Source organism: Triticum dicoccoides, chromosome 1A (genome assembly GCF_002162155.2).
Source record: "Triticum dicoccoides isolate Atlit2015 ecotype Zavitan chromosome 1A, WEW_v2.0, whole genome shotgun sequence".
NCBI classification, from domain to species: Eukaryota; Viridiplantae; Streptophyta; class Magnoliopsida; order Poales; family Poaceae; genus Triticum; species Triticum dicoccoides.
Genome location: NC_041380.1, coordinates 164077081 through 164096090, shown reverse-complemented (window position 1 = coordinate 164096090; position 19010 = coordinate 164077081).

The following is a 19010-nucleotide window of genomic DNA, read 5'->3' as shown; positions in this document are numbered from 1 at the left end:
TCAATATCAGATTTGGTGGCAAGTAAACATCCACTTTTCAATTTAATTTTAGAGGCAACATGAGATGACAGTTTGTTATTAGGCTTCATTTCTTTCTCAAATTCTTCGGCCAGTATCTGATTTTCATTCTTGTTTTGCTCCTGTTTTGCTTTATTAGCTCTAGTAGGATCATCTTTCAAAATGTGTTCAAGAGACATAGGAAGCAAAATAATATGGTTATCCTTATGAACAATAGTATAATGATTCTTTCTACCATGGTGTATAGAATTTTTATCGAATTGCCATGGTCTACCAAATAATAGAGAGCATGCTTGCATGGGTACCACATCACAATCAACATATGTAGCGTGATGGCTCGTGTCCACGTAAGTATTTCCCCGAAGAGGAACGGATGATGCAGCACAACTATGGTAGGTATTTCCCTCAGTTACGAAACTAAGGTTATCGAACCAATAGGAGAACCAAGAAACACTATGTAAACAGTACCTGCACACAAAGAACAAAATACTTGCAAGTCGACTATCGGTGCAACAGACCCTGGGTCTGTTGCCCAGACTATGCATAGGCACAGGAACAAGATTAAAGCACTAGCCCGAGTAAGAGATTGAAGGAACAAGAGATTCGAAGAACCAACATACAGCTTAGAGGGACCAAGATCGAGCCAGAGGAGCAAGATATCAGCAAGAGAAGGGCCTCCCTTGCCGGGCAGGCGAGCCCGACAAGGGGCGAGGCCACCACCAGAAGCAGGGAACCAAGGCCCCCGGCAAGGTCTTCTGGGGCTCACGGGGGCAGAACCACCCCACCAACCACTCAAGCACGAACCACATCATCAATCAGTGCGGTGTCAAGCCGCAGGGTGATTAAGTGGCAGCCATTCGCCACATGGCAGCCATTTCCTACAGAAGAAACCCACAGATGACACTCGTCCCGCGACGTGTCAAGAGAACAAGCGCGGAGCTGGCAAGATAGCCCGGCAAGTCTTGCCGAGCAACCAGTGATGTGACACTAAGCGGTGCATTTAATTCACCATGTCATCCCGTAGAGTTAGGTATGATAGCATTGTTTGCTATCATATCAATGGATAATGACTACTTTGCCATTGTGGTGACCCCTTAATCTATAAAAGGAGGCCCATGGCACCCGTAGGAGAGGTTAGAGGGTTAGAAAGTTGACACCTCCATACGCACGTAGTCACAACTACCCATAGGCAACCCCTGCCGGGCAAGTGTACTGCGCCTCACCACCTCCATTCCGCCATCAATCCACCAAAGCAAGAGTATGGTTTTACGCCTCACGGTGGCCCGAACCTGGGTAAGTTGCTTGTGCTCTCTGTCGTGCTGCCGTGCGCTGGTCTGCTCTTTGTGCAATGCGACGTCCCCCTGCCGAACCAGCAAGGGGCCTCCTGGTCCCATAGGTGGCCGTGGATATCCCGCGACATCTTTGGCGTGCCAGGTAGGGGGATCGCTTGCGCGAACCTGAAAGCGTGTGCAGCGCGTCATCTTCATCACCATCTTCGTCTTTGATGAGGCCATTGACCATGGCACCTAAGAAGAAGTCTGGCCCTTCGGCCCATCCGTCCACCTTGAAAGCTCCGCTGCCCGCGGCCTCAAGTGCCTCGAAGGATGCGGGGGCGAGCGAGGACGTGAACGCTGCTGGGGGCGCGATTGGAGCAGGTGGAACCATCGCCGCTCCCCTCGCAGCCGACACGGGGGCTGGAGCTGTCGGAGGAGAATAGCATCAGCAACGCCTTGGCGATCACGCTCCATAAGGTGCGGGCAAGAGGGTCACTCCGTCTGCACCCCCTCCTCCAACTGATGGGCACAGCCACAACAACGGAGCTCGGTCTGGGGTGAGCCATGGCCCTCCGGCCGCCCCCACCGCGGGAGCGACCGTGGCCCGTGCGCCTCCTCTCGGACGAGCCGACCGGACCGCTACACCCGTCGGAGCCGTTGACCCTCAAGCACCACCGCCGCGCGACCCCGTTGCCCAGGTGGTCGTCCCACAGCTACGTGGACGCGACACCACTGACGTCGCCGCCGCCGCCACCGTCAGGAGCCAGGCGACGGTGTGGTCAACATCACCAACATCTATGCCAAGCACAGCCACAGAGGCTATGTTGTGGGCTCAGTTGCTACTAAGATTTCCGCCAGTGGCCGAGCAGATGGATGAATGGCGTGCCACCATCTAGAGCATGCTCGGTTTCGCCGAAGCTGGGGGCCCAGGACGAGCTGGCCGGATGATACGTCTCCAACGTATCTACTTTTCCAATCACTTTTGACCTTGTTTTGGACTTTAGCTTGCATGATTTGAATGGAACTAACCCAGACTGACGCTGTTTTCAGCAGAATTGCCATGGTGTTATTTTTGTGCAGAAATAAAAGTTCTCAGAATGACCTAAAAATCAATGAGGAATATTTTTTGAATATATAAAAAATACCGGCGAAAGAATCAAGGCCAGGGGGCCCACACCCTGTCCACGAGGGTGGGGGGCACGCCCCTGCCTCGTGGGCCCTCTAGTGCTCCATCGACCTCAACTCCAACTCTATATATTCACGTTCGGGGAGAAAAAATCAAAGAGAAGGATTCATCACGTTTTACGATATGGAGCCGCCGCCAAGCCCTAATCTCTCTTGGGAGGGCTGATCTGGAGTCCGTTCGGGGCTCCGGAGAGTGGAATCCGTCATCATCAACCTCCTCCATCACCAATTTCATGATGCTCACCGCCGTGCGTGAGTAATTCCATCATAGTCTTGCTGGACGGTGATGGGTTGGATGAGATTTATCATGTAATCATGTTAGTTTTGTTAGGGTTTGATCCCTAGTATCCATTATGTTCTGAGGTTGATGTTGCTATGACTTTGCTATGCTTAATGCTTGTCACTAGGGCCCGAGTGCCATGATTTCAGATTTGAACCTTGTTATGTTTTCATGAATATATGTGAGTTCTTGATCCTATCTTGCAAGTCTATAGTCACCTATTATGTGTTATGATCCGGTAACACCGAAGTGATAATAATCGGGACCACTCCCGGTGATGACTGTACTTTGAGGAGTTCATGTATTCACTTAGTTTTAATGTTTTGGTCCGGTACTCTATTAAAAGGAGGCCTTAACATCCCTTAGTTTCCAATAGGATCCTGCCCCCACGGGAGGGTAGGACAAAAGATGTCATGCAAGTTCTTTTCCATAAGCACGTATGACTATATTCGGAATACATGCCTACATTACATTGATGAACTGTAGCTAGTTCTGTGTCACCCTATGTTATAACTGTTGCATGAGGGATCGCATCCGACATAATTATCCATTACTGATCCATTCCCTACGAGCTTTTCACATATTGATCTTTGCTTAGTTACTTTTCCGTTACCACTGTTACAATCACTACAAAACTGCTACTGTTACTTTTGCCACCGTTACCGTTACTTCCATACTACTTGGCTACTAAATACTTTGCTGCAGATATTAAGTCTTTCAGGTGCGGTTGAATTGACAACTCAACTATTAGTACTTGAGAATATTGTTTGGTTCCCCTTGTGTTGAATCAATAAATTTGGGTTGAATGCTCTACCCTCGAGAACTGTTGCGATCCCCTATACTTGTGGGTTATCAAGACTATTTTCTGGCACCGTTGCCGGGGAGCATAGCTCTATTCTTTGAGTTGCTTGGGATTTATATCTGCTGATCACTATGAAGAACTTGAAAGATAAAAGAACCAAGATTTTCCCCTCAACTATGAGGAGGTAAGGAACTGCCATGTAGCTCTGCACTTGATTCACCTTATGTTTTGAGTAAACTTGCGACACCTACTCCTGCTATTCATTTTGATATGTCGCATGTTATTGATGATGCCACTTCTGCTTTGCATGATGCTTGTGATGAAACTACTTCTATGCTTGATAATACTGTGCCACTAGGTGAATTTCTTGATGAACAACTTGCTAGGGTTAGAGAGAATGGAATTATTGAAACCGATAATATTGATGAAAGTGATGATGAAGATTCTCCCCCTAGATATGAACTGCCTGTTGTACCTGAGGGTTATGTTATGGATGAAGGAACTGCTAGAGACTTTTTAGCTTGCAATGATAGATATGACCTTAAGAAATTATGAGTTAAGCTGAAAGAAAAAAAATCCTTGAATGCTAGAATGAAATATGACCCTGCTTTTGCTACTTCACCTATGTGTATTTCTGATAAGGATTATGATTTCTCTGTCGACCCTGAGTTAATTACTTTGGTTGAATCTGATCCTTTCTATGGCTATGAATCTGAAACTGTTGTGGCACATCTTACTAAATGAAATGATATAGCCACCCTGTTCACTAATGATGAGAAAACTCGCTATTACTTTATCCTTAATTTGTTTCTGTTCTCATTAAAGGGTGATGCTAAAGCATGGTTTAATTCTCTTGATCCTGGTTGTGTGCGTAGTCCCCAGGATATGATTTATTATTTCTCTGCCAAATGTTTCCCCGCTCATAAGAAACAAGCTGCTTTAAGGGAAATATATAACTTTGTGCAAATTAAAGAAGAGAGTCTCCCACAAGCTTGGGGGAGGCTTCTCCAATTACTTAATGCTTTGCCTGATCATCCTCTCAAGAAAAATGAAATACTTGATATCTTTTATAATGGACTAACTGATGCTTCCAGAGACCACCTGGATAGTTGTGCTGGTTGTGCTTTCAGGGAAAGAACAATTGATCAAGCTGAATTGCTATTGAATAATATGTTGACTAATGAAAATGATTCAACACTTCCTGAACCAACTCCTAAGCTAACTCCGAAGAAAAGGGGTATTCTATTTCACAGTCCTGAAGATATGCAAGAGGCAAAGAAATCTATGAAAGAAAAAGGTATTAAAGCTGAAGATGTTCAGAATTTACCACCTATTGAAGAAATACGTGGTCTTGATAACCCGACACAGGTAGTAAAGGTAAATTCTCTCTATAGATTTGATGAAGGTGATATTCCTCGTTATAAGTCTGCTAGCCAATGCTTAGATGAGTTTGATAATTTTATTGTTAAACAAGAAAACTTCAATGCTTATGTTGGTAGACAATTGAAACGTGATGCCTATAGGATTGAACACTTAAGTGATTATATGTCTAGAGTTAAAGGTGAACTTATACTTATTAGTAAACATGCTTCTATGGTTACCACTCAAGTAGAACAAGTACTTAAGGCTCAGAATAATTTGCTCAATGAATTAAATAATAAGAGAACTAATAATGCTGTTAGAGTTATGACTAGAGGGGGTAAAATGACTCAGGAACATTTGTATCCTGAGGGCCACCCTAAGAGAATTGAGCAAGATTCTCAGAGAACTAATGTTGATGCACCTAGTCCTTCTAAAAGGAAGAAAAAGAATAATGATAGGACTTTGCATGCTTCTAGTGGACCTGCTGTTGACACACCTGAGAATCCCAATGCTATTTCTATTTCTGATGCTGAAACACAATCTGGTAATGAACATGAACCTAGTGATAATGTTAATGATGAAGTTCATGTTGATGCTCAACCTAGAAATGATAATGATGTAGAGATTTGCTACCTCTTGAGCACTGCATTGATTTTCCCTTGAAGAGGAAAGGGCGATACAGTAAAGCAGCGTAAGTATTTCTCTCAGTTTTTGAGAACCAAGGTATCAATCCAGTAGGAGACCACGCGCGAGTCACCTCGTACCTAGACAAACAAATAAGAACCTCACAACCAACGCGATAAAGGGGTTATCAATCCCTTCACGGCCACTTGCAAGAGTGAGATCATATAGACATGATAATAGTAAGATAAATATTTTTGGTATTTTTATGATATAAATTGAAATTAAATAAAGCAAAATAAACGACAATTGAAATAACTTGTTGACGGGAGATTAATATGATGGAAAATAGACCTGGGGGCCATAGGTTTCACTAGTGGCTTCACTCAAGATAGCATAAGTATTACGGTGGGTGAACAAATTACTGTCGAGCAATTGATAGAGAAGCAAATAATTATGAGAATATCTAGGCATGATCATGTATATAGGCATCATGTCCGCGACAAGTAGACCGAAACGATTCTGCATCTACTACTATTACTCCACACATCGACTGCTATCCAGCATGCATCTAGAGTATTAAGTTCATAAGAACAGAGTAACTCCTTAAGCAAGATGACATGATGTAGAGGGATAAACTCATGCAATATGATGTAAACCCCATCTTTTTATCCTTGATGGCAACAATACAATACGTGTCGGTTCCCTTTCTGTCACTGGGATCGAGCACCGCAAGATTGAACCCAAAGCTAAGCACTTCTACCATTGCAAGAAAGGTCAATCTAGTAGGCCAACCAAACTGATAATTCAAAGAGACTTGCAAAGATAAACCAATCATACATAAAAGAATTCAGAAGATTCAAATATTGTTCATAGATAGACTTGATCATAAACCCACAATTCATCGGATCTCGACAAAGACACCGCAAAAGAAGATTACATCGAATAGATCTCCAAGAAAATCGAGGGGAACTTTGTATTGAGATCCAAAGAGAGAGAAGAAGCCATCTAGCTACTAGATATGGACCCATAGGTCTGAAGTAAACTACCCACACATCACCGGAGAGGCCATGGAGTTGATGTAGAGGCCCTCCGTGATCAATGCCCCCTCCGGCGGAGCTCCGAAAAAGGCCCCAAGATGGGATCTCTTGGGTACAGAAGGTTGCGGCGGTGGAAATAGGGTTTTGTGGTGCTCCTGGATGTTTTCATGGTATATGGATATATATAGGAGGAAGAAGTAGGTCGGTGGAGCAACGAGGAGCCCACGAGGGTGGAGGGCGCGCCTATGGGGGTAGGCGCGCCGCCCTTCCTCGTGGCCGCCTCGTTGATTGCTTGATGTCCACTCCAAGTCTCCTGGATCACGTTTGTTGAGAAAATCACGTTCCCGAAGGTTTCATTCCGTTTGGGCTCCATTTGATATTCCTTTTCTACGAAACACTATAATAGGCAAAAAAACAACAATTTGGGCTGGGCCTCCGGTTAATAGGTTAGTCCCAAAAATAATATAAAAGTGTAAAATAAATCCCATTAATATCCAAAACATATGATATAATAGCATGGAACAATCAAAAATTGTAGATACGTTGGAGACGTATGAAGCATCCCCAAGCTTAATTCCTGCTCGTCCTCGAGTAGGTAAATGATAAAGAAAAGATTTTTTGATGTGGAATGCTTCCTAACATATTTCTCAATGTAATTTTTCTTTATTTTGGCATGAATGTTCAGATCTGAAAGATTCAAGATAAAAGTTTAATATTGACATATAAATAATAATACTTCAAGCATACTAACTAAGCAATCATGTCTTCTCAAAATAAGATGGCCAAAGAAAGTTATCCCTACAAAATCATATAGTCTGTCTATGCTCTAACTTCACCACACAAAATATTAAATCATGCACAACCCCGATGACAAGCCAAGCAATTATTTCATACTTTTGATGTTCTCAAACTTTTTCAATCTTCACGCAATATATGAGCGTGAGCCATGGACATAGCACTATATGTGGAATAGAATGGTGGTTGTGGAGAAGACAAAAAAGAAAAGATAGTCTCACATCAACTAGGCGTATCAACGGGCTATGGAGATGCCCATCAATAGATATCAATGTGAGTGAGTAGGGGTTGCCATGCAACGGATGCACTAGAGCTATAAGTGTATGAAAGCTCAACAAAAGAAACTAAGTTGGTGTGCATCCAACTTGCTTGCTCACGAAGACCTAGGGCAATTTTGAGGAAGCCCATCATTGGAATATACAAGATAAGTTCTATAATGTAAAATTCCCACTAGTATATGAAAGTGATAACATAGGAGACTCTCTATCATGAAGATCTAGGTGCTACTTTGAAGCACAAGTGTGGTAAAAGGATAGTAACATAGTCCCTTCTCTCTTTTTCTCTCATTTTTTTATTTGGGCCTTCTTTTTTTCTTTTGGCCTCTTTTCTCTCTTTATTTTTTTCGTTCGGAGTCTCATCCCGACTTGTGGGGGAATCATAGTCTCCATCATACTTTCCTCACATGGGACAATGCTCTAATAATGATGATCATCACACTTCTTTTTACTTACAACTCAAGAATTACAACTCAATACTTCGAACAAAATATGACTCTATGTGAATGCCTCTGGTGGTGTACCGGGATGTGCAATGATTCATGAGCGACATGTATGAAAGAATTATGAACGGTGGCTTTGCCACAAATACGATGTCAACTACATGATCATGCATGGGAATATGACAATGATGAAGCGTGTCATAACAAACGGAACGGTGGAAAGTTGCATGGCAATATATCTCAGAATGGCTATGGAAATGCCATAATAGGTAGGTATGGTGGCTGTTTTGAGGAAGGTATATGGTGGGTTTATGGTACCGGCGAAAGTTGCGCGGTACCAGAGAGGCTAGCAATGGTGGAAGGGTGAGAGTGCGTATAATCCATGGACTCAACATTAGTCATAATGAACTCACATACTTATTGCAAAAATCTATTAGTTATCAAAACAAAGTACTACACACATGCTCCTAGGGGGATAGATTGGTAGGAAAAGACCACCGCTCGTCCCCGACCGCCACTCATAAGGAATGCAATCAATAAATAAATCATGCTCCAACTTCATCACATAACAGTTCACCATACGTTCATGCTATGAGAATCACAAACTTCAACACAAGTACTTCTCAAATTCACAACTACTCAACTAGCATGACTCTAATATCACCATCTCCATATCTCAAAACAATTATCAAGTATCAAACTTCTCATAGTATTCAATGCACTTATATGAAATTTTTTATTATTCCTAAAAGCAAATTGCCATGTTGTTCTAAAGGACTCTCAAAATAATATAAGTGAAGCATGAGAGATCAATTATTTCTATAAAATAAAACCACCGCCGTGCTCTAAAAGATATAAGTGAAGCACTAGAGCAAAAAACTATATAGCTCAAAAGATATAAGTGAATCACATAGAGTATTCTAATAAATTCCATTCATGTGTGTCTCTCCCAAAAGGTGTGTAAAACAAGGATGATTGTGGTAAACTAAAAAGAAGAGACTCAAATCATACAAGACACTCCAAGCAAAACACATATCATGTGGCGAATAAAAATATAGAGCCAAGTAAAGTTACCGATAGACGAAGACGAAAGAGGGGATACCTTCCGGGGCATCCCCAAGCTTAGGATTTTTGGTGTCCTTGGATTTTACCTTGGGGAGCCTTGGGCATCCCCAAGCTTAGGCTCTTGCCACTCCTTGTTCCATAATCCATCAAATCTTTACCCAAAACATGAAAACTTCACAACACAAAACTTAAAAAAAAATCTCCGTGAGCTCCGTTAGTAAAAGAAAACAAACTACCACTTTAAGGTACTGTAATGAACTAATTTTTGATTTATATTGGTGTTAATCCTAATGTATTCCAAATTTTCTATGGTTTATAAACTTTATTACAAGCCATAGATTCATCAAAATAAGCAAACAACACACGAAAAACAGAATCTGTCAAAAACAGAACAGTCTGTAGTAATCTGTAGGTTTCGACCACTTCTGGAACCCCAAAAATTCTAAAATAAATTGCTGGACGTGAGGAATTTATCTATTAATCATCTTCAAAAATAATTAACTAAATAGCACTCTCCAATAAAAATGGCAGCAATTCTCATGAGCGCTAAAGTTTCTGTTTTTTACAGCAAGATCAAAAAGACTTTCCCCAAGTCTTCCCAACGATTCTACTTGACACAAACACTAATTAAACATACAAAAAACACAACCGAAATAGAGGCTAGATAAATTATTTATTACTAAACAGGAACAAAATCAAGGAACAAAAATAAAATTGGATTTCCTCCCAACAAGCGCTATCGTTTAACGCCCCAAGCTAGGCATAAAAGCAAGGATAGATCTAGGTATTACCATCTTTGGTATGCAATCCATAAGTGGCTCTCATAATAGATTCATATGGTAATTTAATTTTATTTCTAGGGAAGTGTTCCATTCCTTTCCTTAACGGAATTGGAATTTAATATTCCCTTCCTTCATATCAATAATTGCACCAATCGTTCTAAGGAAAGGTCTACCAATAATAATAGGACATGAAGGATTGCAATCTATATCAAGAACAATGAAATCTACGGACACATAGTTCCTATTTGCAATAATAAGAACATCATTAATCTTTCGCATAGGTTTCTTAATGGTGGAATCCGCAAGGTGCAAGTTTAGAGAACAATCATCAAATTCACGGAAACCTAGCAAATCACACAAAGTTTTTGGAATCGTGGAAACACTAGCACCCAAATCACACAAAGCATAGCACTCGTGATCTTTAATTTTAATTTTTATTGTAGGTTCCCACTCATCATAAAGTTTTCTAGGGATAGAAACTTCCAACTCAAGTTTTTCTTCATAAAATTGCATCAAAGCATCAATTATATGTTTAGTAAAAGCTTTATTTTGACTATAAGCATGTGGAGAATTTTGCACGGATTGCAACAAGGAAATACAATCTATCAAAGAGCAATTATCATAATTAAATTCCTTGAAATCCAAGATAGTGGGTTCATTGCTATCTAAAGTTTTAACCTCTTCAATGCCACTTTTATCAATTTGTGCATCAAGATCTAAAAACTCCGAATTTTTGGGACGCCTTCTAACTAAAGTTGACTCATCTCCAGTCCCATCACTATCAAGATTCATATTGCAAAACAAGGATTTAATAGGGGACACATCAATTACTTTTAGATCTTCACCTTTATTATCATGAAAACTAGAATAACACACTTTCACAAAGCAATCTTTCTTAGCACGCATCCTAGCGGTTCTTTCTTTGCTCTCATCGATGGAAATTCTCATGGCTTTGAGAGACTCATTGATATCATGCTTAGGTGGAATAGATCTAAGTTTCAAAGAATCAATATCAAGAGAAATTATATCCACGTTTCTAGCCAACTCATCAATCTTAAGAATTTTTCCTTCAATCAAAGCATTGCAACTCTTTTGCGAACTAATAAATTCTTTAATATTAGATTCAAAATTAGAGGGCATCTTATTATAATTTCCATAAGAATTGTTGTAGGAATTACCATAATTATTATAGGAATTACTAGGAAACGGCCTAGGATTAAAATTACCTCTATACGCGTTATTACCAAAATTGTTCCTACCAACAAAATTCACATCCATAGATTCATTATTATTCTCAATAAAAGTAGACAAAGGCATATCATTAGGATCAGTAGGAGCACTCCTATTAGCAAACAATTTCATAAGTTCATCCATCTTTCCACTCAAATCATTAATCTCTTCAATTGCATGCACTTTTTTACTAGTAGATCTTTCCGTGTGCCATTGAGAATAATTAACCATAATATTATCTAGGAGTTTGGTAGCTTCTCCTAAAGTGATTTCCATAAAAGTGCCTCCCGCGGCCGAATCTAAAAGATTTCTAGAAGCAAAATTCAATCCAGCATAAAAGTTTTGTATAATCATCCACAAATTCAAACCATGAGTAGGGCAATTACGTATCATTAATTTCATCCTCTCCCAAGATTGTGCAACATGTTCATGATCAAGTTGCTTAAAATTCATAATATCATTTCTAAGAGAGGTGATCTTAGCGGGAGGAAAAATACTTAAAGATAAAAGCATCTTTGCACTTATTCCATGAATCAATACTATTTTTAGGCAGAGACGAAAACCAAACTTTAGCATGATCTCTAAGCGAAAATGGAAATAGCTTAAGTTTAACAATATCGTTATCCACATATTTCTTCTTTTGCATATCACATAGATCAACAAAGTTGTTTAGATGGGTAGCGGCATCTTCACTAGGAAGGCCAGAGAACGGATCTTTCATGACAAGATTCAGCAGAGCAGTATTAATTTCACAAGATTCAACATCGGTAAGAGGAGAAATCAGAGTGCTAATAAAATCATTATTGTTGGTATTGGCAAAGTCACACAATTTAGTATTATCTTGAGCCATCGCGACAAGCAAGAAATCGAACACACAAGCAAACAAGAAACATGCAAAAGAGGCAAACTGGAAGAGAGAAGGGGAACGGAAAAGAGGGCAAATAAAACGGCAAGGGTGAAGTGGGGGAGAGGAAAATGGCAAATAATGTAATGCGAAGGATAAGAGTTGTGATGGGTACTTGGTATGTCTTGACTTGGCGTAGATCTCCCCGGCAACGGCGCCAGAAATCATTCTTGCTACCTCTTGAGCACTGTGTTGGTTTTCCCTTGAAGAGGAAAGGGTGATGTAGTAAAGCAGCGTAAGTATTTCCCTCAGTTTTTGAGAACCAAGGTATCAATCCAGTAGGAGACCACGCACGAGTCACCTCGTACCTACACAAACAAATAAGAACCTCGCAACCAACGCGATAAAGGGGTTGTCAATCCCTTCACGGCCACTTGCAAGAGTGAGATCTGATAGAGATGATAATAATAAGATAACTATTTTTGGTATTTTATGATATAAATTGAAAGTAAATAAAGCAAAATAAATGATAATTGAAATAACTTGTTGACGGGAGATTAATATGATGGAAAATAGACCCGGGGGCCATAGGTTTCACTAGTGGCTTCTCTCAAGATAGCATAAGTATTACGGTGGGTGAACAAATTATTGTCGAGCAATTGATAGAAAAGCAAATAATTATGAGAATTTCTAGGCATGATCATGTATATAGGCATCACGTTCGCGACAAGTAGACCAAAACGATTCTGCATCTACTACTATTACTCCACACATCGACCGCTATCCAGCATGCATCTAGAGTATTAAGTTCATAAGAACAAAGTAACGCCTTAAGCAAGATGACATGATGTAGAGGGATAAACTCATGCAATATGATGTAAACCCCATCTTTTTATCCTCAATGGCAACAATACAATACATGTCGGTTCCCTTTCTATCACTGGGATCGAGCACCGCAAGATTGAACCCAAAGCTAAGCACTTCTCCCATTGCAAGAAAGATCAATCTAGTAGGCCAAACCAAACCGATAATTCAAAGAGACTTGCAAAGACAAACCAATCATACATAAAAGAATTCAAAAGATTCAAATATTGTTCATAGATAGACTTGATCATAAACCCACAATTCATTGGATCTCGGCAAACACACTTCAAAAGAAGATTACATCGAATAGATCTCTAAGAGAATCGAGGAGAACTTTGTATTGAGATCCAAAGAGAGAGAAAAAGCCATCTAGCAACTAGATATGGACCCGTAGGTCTGAAGTAAACTACTCACACATCACCGGAGAGGCCATGGAGTTGATGTAGAGGCCCTTCGTGATCAATTCCCCTTCCGGCGGAGCTCTGGAAAAGGCCCCAAGGTGGGATCTCTTGGGTACAGAAGGTTGCGGCGGTGGAAATAGGGTTTCATGGTGCTCCTGGATGTTTTTGGGGTACGTGGATATATATAGGAGGAAGAAGTAGGTTGATGGAGCAACGAGGAGCCCACGAGGGTGGAGGGCGCACCCAGCGGGGTAGGCGTGCCCCCTGCCTCGTGGCCGCCTCGTTGATTTCTTGACATCCACTCCAAGTCTTCCGGACCATGTTTGTTGAGAAAATCACGTTCCCGAAGGTTTCATTCCGTTTGGACTCTGTTTGCTATTCCTTTTCTACGAAACACTGTAATAGGCAAAAAACAACAATTTGGGCTGGGCCTCCGGTTAATAGGTTAGTCCCAAAAATAATATAAAAGTTTAAAATAAAGCCCATTAATATCCAAAACAGATAATATAATAGCATGGAACAATAAAAAAAATTATAGATGCGTTGGAGACGTATCAAGATTGAACCTCTTATTGATCTTGATAACCCACAATCAAAGAATCAATGTTATGATAAGAGAGACTTTGTTGCTAGGAAGCACGGTAAAGAAAGAGAACCATGGGTTCAGAAACCCATGCCTTTTCTTCCTTAACCATACAAGAAAAAGGATGGTGAGGATTTCAATCGCTTTGCTGAAATGATTAGACCTATCTTTTTGCGTATGCGTTTGACTAATATGCTTAAAATGAATCCTTATGCTAAGTACATGAAGGATATTGTTACTAATAAAAGAAAGATACCGCAAGCTGAAAATTCCACCATGCTTGCTAATTATACTTTTAAGGGTGGAATAATAAAGAAACTTGGAGATCCAGGAGTACCAACTATACCATGCTCCATTAAAAGAAACTATGTTAAAACTGCTTTATGTGATCTTGGAGCCGGTGTTAGTGTTATGCCTCTCTCTTTATATCGTAGACTTGATTTGAATAAGTTGAAACCTACTGAAATATCTCTGCAAATGGCTGATAAATCAACTGCTATACCTGTCGGTATTCGTGAGGATGTGCCTGTTGTGGTTGGTAATGTCACTTTTCATGTTAATGGTAATGAGCATATGGTACACTTTCCGGGGAAACAGCCTCAAGTCCACATTATCAATTCTATTGGAAAAATTCCAACAATTACTATTTGAGGTTTTGAATTTCCTCTCCCTACTGTCAAGAAGAAATATGATATTCTTACTGTTGGGGATATGCATATCCCCATTCACAAATTCTCCAGTTTCATGTTATTCGAAAAGAGTTTGTTAACAAGACTTGATCAACCTTGTTAGTGGATTCCTTTTGATGAGGATGATATGGATGAAGTTAGAAAGAACAACTCTCTGTACCCTCCTTTTACTTTCTGTTATTTATATTAAATAAAGCAAAATTAGTATTTTCTGTCTATTTTCTGAATTATCCGTGCAATAAAAAATACCCTGAAAATAAAAGTTCTCCAAATGCCCTGAAAATTTAATATGATTTTTCTAGAATATTTAAGAATTATTGGCACTGAGAACACACCAGGGGGCCTCACCATGTGCCCATGAGGGTGGAGGGCGCGCCCACCCCCTGGGCGCGCTCCCTGCCTCATGGACCCCACATGGGCCCCCTCCACTTATTCTTGCACCCACACACTTCGTCTACCTCCAGAAAAAATCACCCACCAGCTCAAACCCGAGTTCTAGCTCATCTTGCTGCCATTTTTGATCTCCTTGCTCAAAGCTCCATTCACAAAACTGCTTTGGGGGATTGTTCTTCGGTATGTGACTCCTCCAATGGTCCAATTAGTTTTTGTTATAGTGCTTTATTTATTGCAAATTTTTGCTACTTAGGTGACCCTGTTCTTGAGCTTGCATGTCAAATTTATTTGGTCCCAAGTAGTTCTATTGCATGATATGGCCTCTAGGCACTTGTGGGAGTAGTTGCTATCAAGCTTGTTGAGTTTAGTTTACTTTTATTTTAAGTTACTAAAATTTTCAGAAATTTTCAGAAAATGATGAAGAGATTTTTGAGGGGATCTTCGAGCCGAAGCTCGAAGGATAAGCAAAGTGAAGAGAATAAGAAGCCCAAATATAATCTCCCTCGCACGAGGAGGTTCGGCCGTGCGAATGGCCTTGTGATGAATTCTTGAGAGCAGCCGGGATTCTTGATGACTTTTATTATTTTGCTAAGAATGTTGGCCTCATCGACTACCTCCGGGACCAGCGCGAACAGTATCTTCTACTCACTAATATTTTTGTGCAAAATTTTCATTTCCATGCTAGTTCATTTTTTAAGCTTTCTTCTTGAGTGTTTGAAAAACCTTAAGAAAAAAAATTAGTTGTAGCTTTTGGCTAGTTTACTTTCCATGCTTGTAGTAGTAGTACTAATTAAAAGAAAACCCAAAAAGATTTCTCGTTCTTCTTTTGTTTGTTGGGAGCTTTCCCGTGTAAATAGGTTTGTTTCTTTTCTTTTTCTATGGGGGTCGAGAGGAGAAGACCATGATGAAAATGTTGAGTGGCTCTCATACGCATTATTGTTGATCTAACAAAGATCCCATATTACCTTATCTTCTCCCTTGAATTGAATGCTTGCAGATTCCAGCTTAGTCCAATGCACACGCACTATTATTATTATCCACACTATTCGGTTGTGCAAGTGAAAGGCAATAATGACGATATATGATGGACTGATTGAGATGAGAGAAGCTGGTATGAACTCGACCTCTCTTGTTTGTATAAATATGATTAGTTCGTCGTTCCTTATTCAGCTTATTATGAATGAAACATGTTTGCAATGACAATTAGAGATTATAGTTGCTCGTGCCATGCTTAATTTGCTAGGAGTTTATAATGGTTTACCTTGCGTGCCAACATGCTATTAAAATGGTTGTGATGTGGTATGATAGGGTGGTATCCTCCTTTGAATGATTCGAGTCGCTTGACTTGGCACATGTTCACGCATGTAGTTGAAACAAAATCAACATAGCCTCCACGATATTTATGTTCATGGTGAATTATATCCTACTCATGCTTGCATTCAGTGTTGATTAATTTTAATGCATGTTCATGACTGTTGTCGCTCTCTAGCTGGTCGCTTCCCAGTCTCTTTCTAGCCTTCATTTGTACTAAGTGGGAATACTGCTTGTGCATCCAACTCCATAAACCCCAAAAGTCATTCCATATGAATCCACCATACCTTCCTATATGCGGTATCTACCTTCCATTCCAAGTAAATTTGTATGTGCCAAACTCTAAACCTTCAAATGAAATTCTGTTTTATATGCTCGAATAGCTCATGTATCAACTAGGGCTGTCTATATCTTCCATGGTAGGCGGGTTATTCTCAAGAGGAGTGGACTCCGCTCCTCACTCACGAGAAAATGGCTGGTCACCGGGATGCCCAGTCCCATGCTCAAATCAAATCAAAATAATTGCAAGAAAAACTCCACCAGGATTGTTGTTAGTTGGAGGCACCCGTTGTTTTGGGCAAGCCATGGATTGATGCTTGTTGGTGGTGGGGGAGAATAAAATTTACCATTCTGCTTGGGAACCGCCTATAATGTGTGTAGCATGGAAGATATCGAGATCTCTCGGTTGTTATGTTGACAATGAAAGTATACCGATGAGTATGACTGTGACTGGATCTCTTTTACCATGAATTACAATTTCTAGTTATCCCTTGATCTTCAGAGGTGCTTTGCATTTATGTTTTGCGGTCTCAGAAAGTGCTAGCGAGATACCATCTTGTTATATCATATTATGATTGTTTTGAGAAAGTGTTGTCATCCGAGATTTATTATTATTGCTTGCTAGTTGATTATGCCATTGATATGAGTAAATACGAGACCTAAATGTTATTGTGAATATGGTTAGTTCATAATCATTGCTGAAAACTTGAATGCTGGCTTTACATATTTACAACAACAAGAGAAAACAGAGTTTGTAAAAGTTTTTCTTTATCACTTTCAGTTTATCAACTGAATTGCTTGAGGACAAGCAAAGGTTTAAGCTTGGGGGAGTTGATACGTCTCCAACGTATCTACTTTTCCAAACACTTTTGCCCCTGTTTTGGACTCTAGCTTGCATGATTTGAATGGAACTAACCAGGACTGACGCTGTTTTCAGCAGAATTGCCATGGTGTTATTTTTGTGGAGAAATAAAAGTTCCCGGAATGACCTGAAAATCAATGGAGAATATTTTTGTAATATATAAAAAATACTGGTGAAAGAATCAAGGCCAGGGGGCCCACACCCTGTCCACGAGGGTGGGGCGCGCCTAGCCCCTGGGCGTGCCCCCTGCCTTGTGGGTACTCTGGTGCTCCACCGACCTCAATTCCAACTCTATATATTCACGTTCGGGGAGAAAAAAAATCAGAGAGAAGGATTCATCGCGTTTTACGATACGGAGCCGCTGCCAAGCCCTAATCTCTGTTGGGAGGGCTGATCCGGAGTCCGTTCGGGGCTCCGGAGAGGGGAATCTGTCGCCATCATCATCATCATCAACCTTCCTCCATCACCAATTTCATGATGCTCACCGCCGTGTGTGAGTAATTCCATCGTAGGCTTGCTGGACGGTGATGGGTTGGATGAGATTTATCATGTAATTGAGTTAGTTTTATTTGGGTTTGATCCCTAGTATCCATTATGTTCCGAGATTGATGTTGATATGACTTTGCTATGCTTAATGCTTGTCACTAGGGCCCGAGTGCCATGATTTCAGATCTGAACCTATTATGTTTTCATGAATATATGTGAGTTCTTGATCCTATCTTGCAAGTCTATAGTCACCTATTATGTGTTATGATCCGGTAACCCCGAAGTGAGAATAATCGGGACCACTCCCGGTGATGACCATAGTTTGAGGAGTTCATGTATTCACTAAGTGTTAATGTTTTGGTCTGGTACTCTATTAAAAGGAGGCCTTAATATCCCTTACTTTCCAATAGGACCCCGCTGCCACGGGAGGGTAGGACAAAAGATGTCATGCGAGTTCTTTTCCATAAGCAGGTATGACTATATTCGGAATACATGCCTACATTACATTGATGAACTGGAGCTAGTTCTGTGTCACCCTATGTTATAACTGTTGCATGAGGGATCACATCCGACATTATTATCCATCACTGATCCATTGCCTACGAGCTTTTCACATATTGATCTTTGCTTAGTTACTTTTCCGTTACCATTGTTACAATCACTACAAAACTGCTACTCTTACTTTTGCCACCGTTACCGTTACTTCCATACTACTTTGCTACTAAATACTTTGTTGTAGATATTAAGTCTTTCAGGTGCGGTTGAACTGACGATTCAACTGTTAATACTTGAGAATATTCTTTGGCTCCCATTGCATCGAATCAATAAATTTGGGTTGAATACTCTACCCTCGAAAACTGTTGTGATCCCCTATACTTGTGGGTTATCACCCGCCACGACCTCCCTAAGTGATAGCAACCGCCCGTACCACTGGCCGAATGGAGGGGGTCGTCCCCAGCCCGTAAGCAGCTTGTGGGTTGAATACTCTATCTTTAAGAGTTATTGTCGACATGGTTAATTATAATGCTGGCTGAAAACATGGCTGCTGTTTAGGCTTATTTATGCAAACAAGAGCAAAAGAGTTCATAAAAGTTTTTCTTTCTCACTTTTGCTTTATCACCTGAAT